The sequence below is a fragment of the Schistocerca gregaria genome, chromosome 1 (assembly GCF_023897955.1).
Source record: "Schistocerca gregaria isolate iqSchGreg1 chromosome 1, iqSchGreg1.2, whole genome shotgun sequence".
Lineage (NCBI taxonomy): Eukaryota > Metazoa > Arthropoda > Insecta > Orthoptera > Acrididae > Schistocerca > Schistocerca gregaria.
Window position 1 is genome coordinate 1,142,512,432 of NC_064920.1, and position 15,435 is coordinate 1,142,527,866.

Below are 15,435 nucleotides of genomic sequence, written 5' to 3' on the forward strand. Positions count from 1 at the left end.
TCGCAGTGTCGTCTAAGGCAGTTTGTACCGCCACAAATTCACAAAGAATGTCCAGATAGCGTGATGCAGTAATCGTTTCGGATCTGAAAAGTGGGCCAATGATTCCTTTGGAAGAAATGTCGGCCCAGACCAGTACTTTTTGAGGATACAGGGACGATGGGACTGCAACATGGGGCTTTTCGGTTCCCTATATGCGCCAGTTCTGTTTATTGACGAAGCCGTCCAGGTAAAAATAAGCTTCGTCAGTAAACCAAATGCTGCCCACATGCATATCGCCGTCATCAATCCTGTGCACTATATCGTTATCGAATGTCTCTCGTGCAGCAATGGTAGCGGCGCTGAGGGGTTGCCGCGTTTGAATTTTGTATGGATAGAGGTGTAAACTCTGACGCATGAGACAACACGTGGACGTTGGCGTCATTTGGACCGCAGCTGCAACACAGCGAACGGAAACCCGAGGCCGCTGTTGGATCACCTGCTGCACTAGCTGCGCGTTGCCCTCTGTGGTTGCCGTACGTGGTCGCCCTACCTTTCCAGCATGTTCATCCGTCACGTTCCCAGTCCGTTGAAATTTATTGTATCGCTTTTCGGTCCTTTGGTTACATTACACCTCCGTTGAAAACTTCGTCTTGTTGCAACAACACAGAGTTCTAGGCGGTGGAATTCCAACACCAGAAAAATCCTCTGTTCTAAGGAATAAACCATGTTGTCCACAGCACACTTGCACGTTGTGAACAGCACACGCTTACAGCAGAAAGACGACGTACAGAATGGCGCACCCACAGACTGCGTTGTCTTCTATATCTTTCACATCACCTGCAGCGCCATCTGTTGTTGAAAATTGTAACTACTGTAATTTCGAAAGTTTGTCCACCTGAAAATGTACTGTTTTCCCAAGCATATTGCAACAAACGGTGTATTTCTATCGCTGTTCGTTTAGTTTTTATTGCCGTTTCAAATATGCCGGTCATTTTTGAAACACCCTTTACATACATACAGTACTTCGCCACACAGTCCTCCCCATCGTATTATGCTGGTCAGCCACTGTCGTGTTAACTGGTGCTGAAAAACGGGAAATTATTGTCATATTGCGATTTAATACACGTGTACTAAAAGTAAATTCCGTGGGATATGCAGGAGCACCGGTACGGCGCTTTACGACTGAAATTAAGCCAATAAATAATTAGGAAAGGAGTCTTGTTTTCGTACCCAATAAGTCCTCACACCATGGTTCCAGGAGTTGAATGGGGCTTAAGAATAGCTGGCGTCTGTCACCTTTCAGCTATTTGTCTACGAATACGATGTTGTCGATCTGACTGCTACAAACGGAATCGAGACTCATCACTGCACACCAAAGAACGTGACTTGATTCGGCTTTGCACCATGCAAGTCTCTGTTTCTTTGTACCCTGGAACTCTACTCCCTGGGCCGTTTTATTTGCCCCACCTGGGCATTAGATGCGTCATTTTAGTTTCTCCATCAGTACATTCCACTCAAGCGGCTGTGAAAGCTTTTTTAGATCCAGACAGAGTATTCTGGCTACTGGAAAGTTTGGGTCTGAAGAATATAAATGTGATTTTTAATTTTCAGTTATTGGAACGGATATATTGACAACTTGCGTCCGATTGTTAATGGAAAAAAATGGCTCTGAGCACAATGGGACTAAACTTCTGAGGTCATCAGTCCCCTAGAACTTAGAACTACGTAAACCTAACTAACCTAAAGACATCACACACATCCATGCCCGAGGCAGGATTCGAACCTGCGACCGTAGCGGTAGCGCGGTTCCAGACTGTAGCGCCTAGAACCGCTCGGCCACTCAGGCATGCGTTAATGGAAAACACTTGGGCTTTCTATAGACGTTCGATATGGTTTTTATATGTTATTCTTTCCGAGTAGACGCCACTTGAAGAGCAACTAATTGAACGTACTCATCCACAAAAACAAAGAGTAAATTTAGTTTACTGTAGAGAGTTGTTTGATATTTTGTACCTCAACTTCACCACAATTGTTACTATGAAATTCTGTTTCCAGCTTCACCAATCAATGACAAATTTACATTTCCTGCCAACATTTATCTTTTTTTATTACACTCAACTTCTGTCGTGGCAACTGGCAGATAATTTAAGCAATGTCCATTGTTTGAGTTGTGCACTTCTCTGAGTGGAAAAACTTCCGAAAATACACGAAATTGCCGGCCGGAGTGCCCGAGCGGCTCTAGGCGCTACAGTCTGGAACCACGCGACCGCTAGGGTTGCAGTTTCGAATCCTGCCTAGGGCATGGGTGTTCAAAATGGCTCTGAGCACTATGCGACTTAACTTCTGAGATCATCAGTCGCCTAGAACTTAGAACTAATTGAACCTACCTAACCTAAGGACATCACACACATCCATGCCCGGGGCAGGATTCGAACCTGCGACCGGAGCAGTCGCTCGGCTCCAGACTGCAGCGCCTAGAACCGCGCATGGGTGTGTGTGATGTCCTTAGGCTAGTTAGGTTTAACTAGTTCTAAGTTTTAGGGGACTGATGACCACAGAAGTTAAGTCCCATAGAAAAGAAAATGTACACGAAATAGGTCGTTGGCGTGACAACTAACTCTGTATCGTCACCCAGCGTAGTTTATGACGTGAAAGACTTGTTTCAATGTGCTACAGCTTTATGCCCACCGTAGTTCTGCATTGCAGGATATGCTACTGAGATATTTCATCTGTTATGTTGCTGTTATACTTACTGTGAGAAATATGCTGGCAGGCAGCAGAACTGTCGTCCAGTCTTCCTCGAACTTAACGTGGCATATTCGCCCTCTTTGTGCTATCATAGGAGCATTTTTCATTCTTATTAATCAATGGAGCACCATGCATTACAAGTACTTGTCACCTTTCTTTCAGTGTTTCCTGTTCTTTAAACTGAGTGCCTCGTCTTAAAATAAACACAATGATTCCAGAAAGAAAAACTTTCAAAAGAAAGAAATAACAAAAAAAGTTACTAAATTAAAAATTAAATTGTAAGTTTCAACATTACTGAGACAAGTGAAAGCGCCAAGAGAGAGGAGAAATGTAATAAAACTGTAGCTTCTGCTTCTTGCACATCGCGCTAATCTCTGTGAGGGAACTACTTCAGAGTGTATTAGACGGTTTAATTAGCTGGCTGAGGCTTAATCTCGGGCTGCAGCGGCCGTGCGTGCTATCTTAAGACCGTCTGCAGCTGAGGCTGCTGCGAGACACGGCGGTTTGGATTCAACGCGTCCTCAGAATTTAATGCTTGCCTTACATCATGGTGTATTCCGTAGTGGTTCATGATTATTTACAGTACTGCACTGTATTACTGAATTCTTCACTAGCTACAGCTTCGACGTGCAAAGTTAGAGAGACGGTGCGTGACCTCAAAGACCAGTTTCTTGCTGGTTTACTTAATGTTGCATACGAAGCTGCAGAAATATAATATTTCATGTTTCCCTGACCATGTAGATGGAATAACGAATACCATGTGATATTTCCAAGCAGCCTAAATGCTTAACCTAGAAGCGCTGTGCACTTTGCATTTTACACTGAAGTGTCAAAGAAGCTGGTATAGCCATACGTATTCCAATACGGAGATGCGGTCGGCAACGCCTATGTAAGACAACAAGTGTCTGTCGCAGTTGTTAATTCGGTTACAGCTGCTACAATGGCAGGCTATCAAGTGAGTTTGAATGTGGTGCTACAGTCGACGCACTAGCGATGAGACACAGCAGCTCCAAGGTAGCGATGAACTGTGGATTTTCCAGTACGACCATTTCACGAGTGTACAGTGAATATCAGGAACCCGGTAAAAATCAAATCTCACGACATCGCTGCGGGCGGAAAAAGATCCTGCAAGAACGGGACCAACAACGACTGAAGTTCAACCCTTTCGCAAACTGCAGCCCATTTCAATGCTGCGCCATCAACGTATGTCAGAGTGCGAACCATTCACCGGAGGCCCACTCGTGTACCCTTGATGGCTGCACAAGGCAAAGATTTAAACCTCGCCTGGGCCCGTCTACACCGAAATTAGACTGGTGATGACTGAAAACATGTTGTCTGGTCGGACGAGTTTCGTTTCAAATTGAATCAAGCGGATGGACGTGTACGAGGATGGAGACAACCTCAGGAACCCATGGACCCTGCATGTCAGCAAGGGACTGTTCAAGCTGGTGGAGGCTCAATAATGCTGTGGGGTGTGTGCAATTAGAGTGATATGGAACCCCTGATACGTCTAGATACGACCCTGACAACAGATAGCACGTACATAACCATCATGTCTGATCACCTGCATCCATTCATGTCCACTGTACATGTGCATTTCGGTGGACATGGGCAATTCCAACAGTACAATGCGACACCACTCACGTCCTAAATTGCAACAAAATTGCGAAATTGCCCCAGGAACAATCTTCTGGTATAAAAACTTCCACTGGCGATCCTACCTCCTACCCCCCCCCCCCCCCCCCCTACATGAACAGTATTGAGTACATCTCTGTGGGGAGATGTACTGCAGCAGATCCAGATGCACCATCGAACATCCAACAACTGTAAACCGCTCAGTTGGACGAACTGAACGTTCTAGCACAAGAACTCCTTAACAGCCCTGTCAGAACTACAGAAGTATGTTTTAGTGCATGCGTTGCCATCCACGGTGATTACACACCCCATTAAGAACCATGTCCCACATTTTTTTTATGTCCAGAGGACCATCATGAAATCGCGGAGACTTCACTGTAATTATTATCTTCGAATAAGAGTGTCATTTCTGTTCGTCTCACTGGGTATTTCCTTGAGTTTCCTTCTGTACCATACCACAGCAGTTCTCCTATTTATGGTCCAAGTATCATCGAACTATTTTACTTGGCAGTAACACATGTTGCGAAAGTTATAAGGGACGGTCAAACAGTTTCCTTCTGAAAGCGTTGCTGCAGTGAACAGGGTGCGCCGCTTAAATTCGGACAAATATTCGCAAACCCTGCTTCGAGAGTGGTGCTTCGAGATGCGACATTAGGGTGCCTCGTCTTATTGGTAATTCTTTCGCCTACACTCCAAACCAGTAGTCGACAGGGTTCAAATCCGGGCTATTCGGGGGCCCGAGCTCCTTTGACCAGAACATTTGAATGTTATGCAAGAGCCAGTCTTGGACTATATGACTCGTATGAGCCGGTGCACCGTCCTGCTCTATGACGTATTGTCTCCCAAAGGCCACAGTGACCATCCACAGTTTCACGACTTTCGTCAAAACTTGCACATAAACTTCTTTGTGACGGCATGATGTCATCCTCACTGGACACAATACCTAGGACGTGTACGACGCCCTGTTAAACCCGCAGTACAGGCCAGGTAATTTAACCTGTGGAAAGGGGCCAAAATAAGCGGCTGTCAGTTACACTCGAGCATACAACCTTTTATTTGATCAAACATTACAAGAGCCAGTAGTTTAAAAAAAAGAAACACACAGCTCGTAACACCATAGCTCTAATGCTGAACGGATTTATTTTGCTTTTGTTTCATTTAATGTCACCTCATTGAGCTTCTGTAAGTGTTTTTGATATTATAGATAACACAAAATTGTATACTCCTTTCTTTGTAAGAACTTTGATGTCTTGATTTGATTCTATGCAATGTAGTATATCTGTCATTTAAATTCTTTGTCCCATTTGGAGGATATATAAAAGTAATTTCTGAATGAATATTTTTTTGTAGAAATGTCAATATTTGCAAATGTTCTGTTTTATTTAATGTACACTCCTGGAAATTGAAATAAGAACACCGTGAATTCATTGTCCCAGGAAGGGGAAACTTTATTGACACATTCCTGGGGTCAGATACATCACATGATCACACTGACAGAACCACAGGCACATAGACACAGGCAACAGAGCATCCACAATGTCGGCACTAGTACAGTGTATATCCACCTTTCGCAGCAATGCAGGCTGCTATTCTCCCATGGAGACGATCGTAGAGATGCTGGATGTAGTCTTGTGGAACGGCTTGCCAGGCCATTTCCACCTGGCGCCTCAGTTGGACCAGCGTTCGTGTTGCACGTGCAGACCGCGTGAGACGACGCTTCATCCAGTCCCAAACATGCTCAATGGGGGACAGATCCGGAGATCTTGCTGGCCAGGGTAGTTGACTTACACCTTCTAGAGCACTTTGGGTGTCACGGGATACATGCGGACGTGCATTGTGCTGTTGAAACAGCAAGTTCCCTTGCCGGTCTAGGAATGGTAGAACGATGGGTTCGATGACGGTTTGGATGTACCGTGCACTATTCAGTGTCCCCTCGACGATCACCAGAGGTGTACGGCCAGTGTAGGAGATCGCTCCCCACACCATGATGCCGGGTGTTGGCCATGTGTGCCTCGGTCGTATGCAGTCCTGATTGTGGCGCTCACCTGCACGGCGCCAAACACGCATACGACCATCATTGGCACCAAGGCAGAAGCGACTCTCATCGCTGAAGACGACACGTCTCCATTCGTCCCTCCATTCACGCCTGACGCGACACCACTGTAGGCGGGCTGCACGATGTTGGGGCGTGAGCGGAAGACGGCCTAACGGTGTGCGGGACCATAGCCCAGCTTCATGGAGACGGTTGCGAATGGTCCTCGCCGATACCCCAGGAGCAACAGTGTCCCTAATTTGCTGGGAAGTGGCGGTGCAGTCCCCTACGGCACTGCGTAGGATCCTACGGTCTTGGCGTGCATCCGTGCGTCGCTGCGGTCCGGTCCCAGGTCGACGGGCACGTGCACCTTCCGCCGACCACTGGCGACAACATCGATGTACTGTGGAGACCTCACGCCCCACGTGTTGAGCAATTCGGCGGTACGTCCACCTGGCCTCCCGCATGCCCACTATACGCCCTCGCTCAAAGTCCGTCAACTGCACATACGGTTCACGTCCACGCTGTCGCGGCATGCTACCAGTCTTAAAGAGTGCGATGGAGCTCCGTATGCCACGGCAAACTGGCTGACACTGACGGCGGCTGTGCACAAATGCTGCGCAGCTAGCGCCATTTGACGGCCAACACCGCGGTTCCTGGTGTGTCAGCTGTGCCGTGCGTGTGATCATTGCTTGTACAGCCCTCTCGCAGTGTCTGGAGCAAGAATTGTGGGTCTGACACACCGGTGTCAGTGTGTTCTTTTTTCCATTTCCAGGAGTGTATTTGGTTACTGTTATGTAAACTGCTGATTCTCACTTAGGGTTCTTAGTTATTCTGTATGTAAAAGTTGTGATTCCCCTCGGGAACGGAACTGTGTAGCGCGCGCAAATTGTGGTTGGCCTAAGTAGAAAAGGTGGAACTGAGAGTCAGTCGGAGACGAGCTACGAGTCGGGGACGAGCTGCAGAACTGTACACTGCCATGTAAATGTTGCATACTGTGCTGGTTTCGAGAGAGGCTTTTTCTGCTACTTTCCAATTCCTCGGATGGATGGATGAATAGCTTTAACTATTCTGGAATCTGTATCTATCATCGCCACCAAGAAATGACAGAGTCCTGCAATTCTACCTGCAAATCCATCTGCCAACATGCAGTTGCCACCACATTGCGCAATCACTGTATCGAAATCATCGGATGTTTTAGTGTGCACAAATATAAGGTAACTTATAATTGAATTTGTGTACCACCTTGATTTTTTCCTTATCATAACACCTCTCAGGTTCCTCTCCGTTTGAACTAAAGTGATTGCTGACTGTCCTTACTGAAATAACATTAAAGACCAGTGTTTTTGCTAATTAATGCCTCTTGAACATAGTAAAAAGAAAGTTAAAGTTAATGTGGCAAGAGAGTGAGTTAAAGTTAATGATGCTTGCTGAAAATAATTTTCCTAGTAAAACTGTTAATTAATGTGTTGTTGCCCACTTAAAAATTAAGAGTTCGTAAGACTGCGGATTATAAAGTTTTGCTTGGTAAATGATCACATTACTGCCTGTTGTAAATCGCAAAGGTGAGTCAGTATCTTACATATATGTTAATTTTGTCTCTCAATGTAGTAAAGGTGGAAAACTGGAGTGTGAAACTCTCTCAATGGAGAGAAGTCTTCCGAAGTAAGAGTGATTTCAGGTGTGCCGCAGGGGAGTGTCATAGGACCGTTGCTATTCACAATATACATAAATGACCTGGTGGATGACATCGGAAGTTCACTGAGGCTTTTTGCAGATGATGCTGTGGTGTATCGAGAGGTTGCAACAATGGAAAATTGTACTGAAATGCAGGAGGATCTGCAGCGAATTGACGCATGGTGCACGGAATGGCAATTGAATCTCAATGTAGCGAAGTGTAATGTGATGCGAATACATAGAAAGATAGGTCCCTTATCATTTAGCTACAAAATAGCAGGTCAGCAACTGGAAGCAGTTAATTCCATAAATTATCTGGGAGTACGCATTAGGAGTGATTTAAAATGGAATGATCATATGAAGTTGATCGTCGGTAAAGCAGATGCCAGACTGAGATTCATTGGAAGAATCCTAAGGAAATGCAATCCGACAACAAAGGAAGTAGGTTACAGTAGGCTTGTTCGCCCAATGCTTGAATACTGCTCAGCAGTGTGGGATCCATACCAGGTAGGGTTGATAGAAGAGATAGAGAAGATCCAACGGAGAGCAGCGCGCTTCGTTACAGGATCATTTAGTAATTGCGAAAGCGTTACGGAGATGATAGATAAACTCCAGTGGAAGACTCTGCAGGAGAGACGCTCAGTAGCTCGGTACGGGCTTTTGTTAAAGTTTCGAGAACATACCTTCACCGAAGAGTCAAGCAGTATATTGCTCCCTCCTACGTATATCTCGCGAAGAGACCATGAGGATAAAATCAGAGAGATTAGAGCCCACACAGAAGCATACCGACAATCCTTCTTTCCACGTACAATACGAGACTGGAATAGAAGGGACAACCGATAGAGGTACTCAGGGTACCCTCCGCCACACACCGTCAGGTGGCTTGCGGAGTACGGATGTAGATGTAGATGTAGATATACTCATGTTTGCTAAGTGTTTGTCTCTCTTGTGTATTAGAAGTGCATATTAATAATATAACAGGATCCACAGTTTGTCTATTGTGTTAATGCTAGGTAACAAGTAATGGGAAAACCACTAATTATGAAAAACATTATTTCTTTTTTCAAAGGATAGTGAGGAGCAACCTGTTAGTGGATTCCAATTAACTTTCATTTTAAATAGTAAAGTATTTAACTGAGAGAGACTTAAACTATATCCAATTAATGATTCTGCAGTGAATAGTAATAGTAACGTTATAAAGACCATTCAGTTTGTGTAAGCCCTGAAAGTAACAGTGTGTTTCGGTATCTGTTATAATTTTGCAAATAGTTTGTGCTGCTCTGTTAGTTTCAATCTTACCGTAAACATACGTCTGTGTTAAGAGTTAACTGCAATCGCGTGTTGCAAAGTATAGGTTGTGTTTATCCATTAAAGTTATTAATAACTATATTCATGAACGAGATTGTTAATCTTTCTTTCGCCTAGTTAGGCTGGCGACCGTTTTCTTTATCCGTTGAACAGTGCAGATAGGCAAAATTTTGTTACTGTTCAAATATTTACGTAATTCTGACTTTCATTACCGATAAGCCACCTCCGTTAGGTGCAACACGGTCAACATAACAAAATTCCTCTCAGAGGGTAACACTGCTCTGTTGCTTTATACCATTAATGCTTTAACAAGATAGTTTTATTTCACGACCTGCTTCCAACTTTAAGGTTATGGTATAGCAGTAGCAGACAGACGGTAGTGTTATAAGCTTTAGTTTAGGAACTTAATTAGCGGCTAAATGCGCCGTACAATGTCATGCCTTAAGGGCAAGACCACTTTAATCTAAAAACGGCTGGAAGCTAATAACTTATCGCTCAATCAAAATCAGAAATGTAAAAGGCAAAGCCTTATCTTAAAACAAATCCTTAGCTGGGCTGAAGGCCCAAAGAATCTAACACTTTAAGAGGAAACAACTTAAATTAAAAATCGGATGAAGGCCCAACATTTAAGACTCAGTAAGACTAATTTTAAAAATGACAAATGCTTTACGTAAAACAGTTCTTAAATTAGGCTGAAGGCCCAAACCATCTAACGGCGTAAGAACAGATCAGCTTTAATTCAAAATCGGCTGAAGGCCCAACACTTAAGACTGAATAACATTAATTTTAAAAATGCCAAAGGCCTTACATAAAACAGTTCTTAAATTAGGCTGAAGGCCCAAACCATCTGATGCCTTAAGGGCAAAACAACCTTAATCTAAAAATCGGCTAGAAGCCATACAAATACAAACAAGAAGAGCCAGTACACCCAAGGGCGCTCAGACGTTCCGAGGGTCGGGCTGGAATTCAAACACCAACGCTCGCTTAGGAGAGACAGGCAGTCGGCCCAACCATTGCCGATCTGACGACAACCCAACCGACAGACAGTCAACGGACCCACTGACAAGATAACCTTTGTGACTTGCTGGTAGATTAAGTCAAAAGTCAACTTCCACGTCCAGGGTCGGTGAGCCTCGAACCTCGTAGCAATGGTAACAGTACCACACACTCCGACACCACATAGAGGCCTCCGGCGGGCCCGTCCAAACAACGCGCCGCGGAGATTTCCTCATTGCTCCAAGCTAACCGACCAACTGCCCAGGCCCGGAAACGGTGAAAGGACCAAGTATACGTCGGCCGATGAGACGACCAACCGAAAGACCAACCAACGGTCGTCTCGCTCCAATCTCCCTCCGTCGGACAGTTGATGTGCGTCGCCAGCGGTAGGCGAGCACTGGCTGTCGGCTCCTCACCGGCGCTCCGTCCCCGACTTCACTGCTGCTGCGACCCGACTGCACTGCTGGTCCGTCCCGAACTGATTACCAGGCACACGACGACCCGGAAATACTATCGGTCGCTCCAGAGATGGTACGACAGAGCACTTATCGATACGCGCTGCTGCTGCCGCTCACGGGCGAGTGAGGCAGGAAGTTCGTGACGCCAGTAAATGGAATAAGAAAACGAGGCGGCAGTACCGTAATAGAAGATGAAAAACAATGAATGGGATAAAGGCGAGCCGTGCACGGCTCAACGTGAAACCCAGCTTTCTCCGAAGCATTATTCTTGGCCACAATATCATAAACAGTTGACCTTGGGTACGCGAAGAATCGAACTACGAGGGCTGTCCAGAAAGTAAGTTTTTATCGGTCGCGAAACGGAAACCACAGTGAAAACCAGAAACATTTTATTTGCAACAGTTAGGTACACCTTCCACCTACTTATCTACATAGTCGCTGCTCCAACTTCGAGTTTTGTCGTAGTGTTGCATCAACTTTCGAATATCCTCGTCATAGAAAGCAGCCGCCTGTGCTTTCGGCCAGGTCTGCAGCTGTCTGTCGAAAAATTTTGTCTTCATGGCCAGCGGTTTTTGTGAGCAGAAATGAGACTCAGGGGGAGCCCATTACGGACTGTATTGTGGGTGATGAAACATTTCTCATCGGTAACGCTGCAGGAGCGTCTTCATTGCCCCTGCACTGTGTGGCCGAGAATTGGTTTGAAGAAGTAACTGCTCGACAGTTGTGTTATGTGTGCTGCGTGACACAGGCGAAATCTCTAACCGGCTCTCATGCTTGGCGGCAGACGCTATTCCCTACGCATCTTTACGTGTTCACTGTTCACTCAAAACTGAAAAGAGCGTCGCGAGACTGTTGACGGGCATACTAGAGACACTGACCAACACATCTGTGCGAAGCTTTTAGGGATTTTCCCAGTGGTTCCCATTTCGCGGCCAATCGTAACTTACTTTCTGGACAGCCCTCGTATTTCAGTGGATGAACACCAAGGGCGAAGACTTTCGATAATCACGGCTCTTCGGTTGTGCTCCGCACGTTTCCGTAACATAAATTTTTATAAATATTACAATAAAAGTAAGGCAATTATTATGATATAATTGTAACATTAAATTCTTGCACTAACCAGAGAAAGACCAAAGTGTAGGAGCACCTCAGTGATTTTATTGATTTAAATTAAATTTTCATTTCTTTACATTCGCACATATTACGCATGAACTCAAGTCAAGTGTCGTCTGAGCCTGGGAAATAATGTTGATCAAATGAGATAATAAAACGGCAAAATGTGAATACTGTGGTATATTTCTTGTGGGTGATTATTAAAAAGTAAATTCTTGACAAGTTATCGGGAATTTGTCACTAGCTGATTTCAAAAGTGGAGTGTGGACTCCAAAGAGTGCAACCACAAACGAAAAATTCATGAAAACGAAGAAGTCCAGTTTATATACCGAAATGTTGAAAGGTCTATTCTGACTCGAATAAAAACCTGTAATAGCACAGCACAAAGATACATATAAATTAACGGAACTGGATGAAATGGGTATGCATATCTCAAAATAATACAGAGTTAGAATGTGAATAACTTCGAAATAGCAACACGTTTCACTCAGATCTGCTATTTTCTGTCTTAGAGCGATATGTTGTGCTACGGGGCTGTTCCCCAAATCATGAACTTATCGGTCCAGAGTGAATGCAGTTGTTAACTACATGAAAAAGCATTTAACTGTTCTCCAGTATATTTTCAACGTGGAGTGTCAATAATTCAGTGACACAGAGTTACCAAAAACAACATACCGCCGACATAGTAACTTACGTCGCCTTACAATATCTGGTATGTGAGCAGCTAGTTAGCACGCAAAGAGAATGTATTTAAATTTCTCCTTAGCCTCCAGTTACGACGCTATGCGTGAACTTCATCGGAATGTCTTTCCCGCCACCATCATTTTACCTAAGATCACAACAAGACGGTGCACTCTCTCTCTGAGTCAAATTAAATTTAAGCGATACATGAATAAAATAAATGGTCTTTCGGGTAAATCACTATGCACCACGTGTTGCTGATAATAAATGCATTTTTCCCTCATTACTACTGACGCAAATTAAAATCTCGGGATTAGAATCCAACCCCATTACTTTTTACAAAACAAACCTTCTGTCTTCGCAAAAGTAATCGAATATCATCCATAAAAAGCAGACCATGTAATTCTTGCATCTTTAACACGGAAGAATGGAAGATATAATAGTACGAAATTAAGTTAAAATCATGCAGTAACCATTCTCTCAATACTTAAGAATTCTCTGCCCCATCAAGCCTACTCCATTTGCAGGTAGACATGCGGAAGAATAGCGCCGCACGGACTGATGAACATAGACGACCTAACTAATCTAAAATGATAGAATGTGTTCCAGCACTAAATATCAGTTTTAATGCCTTATTGGTCATCTGTGATAACAGATCCAAAACAACATCTCTTCGTAAAACGAAAGTGATTTCATCAGAACAACATGTTTCCTCAAACAGAGTTCCGAAAAGAGACACTGCTTAATACTTCAGGACATTGTACAATGAATGTAACGACTGACATCCTTCGATCAAGGAAACATGGCACTCTCAGTCGCCAAGGCTGATGCCCAACCGGCTCACCGAAGACAATAAACTCTGATCGAGTGGTTGAGCAAAGAGTTTCCCAAAGTGCCTGAATCGATGTATTTTAAAGGTGATTAAGTCAATATTTAGGAGATAGTTGTAATAGAAGTATTATAGATCTTGAGAAAGATAAAATTGGTGGCGAGCAAATGAAAGAGCCAAGAGACGCCTTTCAGAATTGTGTAAAGGTATGCAGAAAGTATCTCCTTAGTACTCATCTCGACACATATCAAAATATTAGTTGCGTAATTTCGCAAGCGTTCTGGGTTACATGTATGAAATTGTATGTGGGTTAAATAAATTTTTACGACACAAAGCGGAATACTCGATAAAGCTCCTTGTAGATAGAATGAGAGATGTGAAGTGCTAATTCATGAAATGCAGACCCTGTTCAATAAGTTAGGTAGCGTATGAATAATATATTACACAGCGTTCAAAACAGAATTTCAGATGAAACGTTTTAGCGCAATAATAGGATTAGTGCATTTCCTCACGCCTTCTGGATGCTATCCAGTGTCATTCACACCAGCTTCGTAAGACGAAAAATGCCGGATTTAGCTGCAATGACGTACTCTGTTCCCCGAAAAATATCCCGATGAAGCCCAAGGGCTATTCGGAAAATATTAGACGGGCGTATCAGTTTCTTCAGTGAATTTACAGATTGACACTAACACAAGAAATGACAAACGATCAAATATCAAGAAGCAGTCAGTTTGTCAGTTTGAGTGTTGGTTGGCTGGCTAGATACACTCCTGGAAATGGAAAAAAAAACACACTGACACCGGTGTGTCAGACCCACCATACTTGCTCCGGACACTGCGAGAGGGTTGTACAAGCAATGATCACACGCACGGCACAGCGGACACACCAGGAACCGCGGTGTTGGCCGTCGTATGGCGCTAGCTGCGCAGCATTTGTGCACCGCCGCCGTCAGTGTCAGACAGTTTGCCGTGGCATACGGAGCTCCATCGCAGTCTTTAACACTGATAGCATGCCGCGACAGCGTGGACGTGAACCGTATGTGCAGTTGACGGACTTTGAGCGAGGGCGTATAGTGGGCATGCGGGAGGCCGGGTGGACGTACCGCCGAATTGCTCAACAGGTGGGGCGTGAGGTCTCCACAGTACATCGATGTTGTCGCCAGTGGTCGGCGGAAGGTGCACGTGCCCGTCGACCTGGGACCGGACCGCAGCGACGCACGGATGCACGCCAAGACCGTAGGATCCTACGCAGTGCCGTAGGGGACCGCACCGCCACTTCCCAGCAAATTAGGGACACTGTTGCTCCTGGGGTATCGGCGAGGACCATTCGCAATCGTCTCCATGAAGCTGGGCTACGGTCCCGCACACCGTTAGGCCGTCTTCCGCTCACGCCCCAACATCGTGCAGCCCGCCTCCAGTGGTGTCGCGACAGGTGTGATTGGAGGGTCGAATGGAGATGTGTCGTCTTCAGCGATGAGAGTCGCTTCTGCCTTGGTGCCAATGATGGTCGTATGCGTGTTTGGCGCCGTGCAGGTGAGCGCCACAATCAGGACTGCATACGACCGACGCACACAGGGCCAACACCCGGCATCATGGTGTGGGGAGCGATCTCCTACACTGGCCGTACACCTCTGGTGATCGTCGAGGGGACACTGAATAGTGCACGGTACATCCAAACCGTCATCGAACCCATCGTTCTACCATTCCTAGACCGGCAAGGGAACTTGCTGTTCCAACAGGACAATGCACGTCCGCATGTATCCCGTGCCACCCAACGTGCTATAGAAGGTGTAAGTCAACTACCGTGGCCAGCAAGATCTCCGGATCTGTCCCCCATTGAGCATGTTTGGGACTGGATGAAGCGTCGTCTCACGCGGTCTGCACGTCCAGCACGAACGCTGGTCCAACTGAGGCGTCAGGTGGAAATGGCATGGCAAGCCGTTCCACAGGACTACATCCAGCATCTCTACGATCGTCTCC

At 45.3% G+C, this 15,435-nt stretch overlaps 1 protein-coding gene across 1 annotated transcript in view; it reads right to left on the reverse strand.

The window, feature by feature from the left end:
* The window catches only part of LOC126293462 (ionotropic receptor 75a-like), a 109,555-nt gene that overhangs the window by 54,788 nt on the left and 39,332 nt on the right, over positions 1-15,435 (reverse strand). The window lies entirely within an intron of this gene.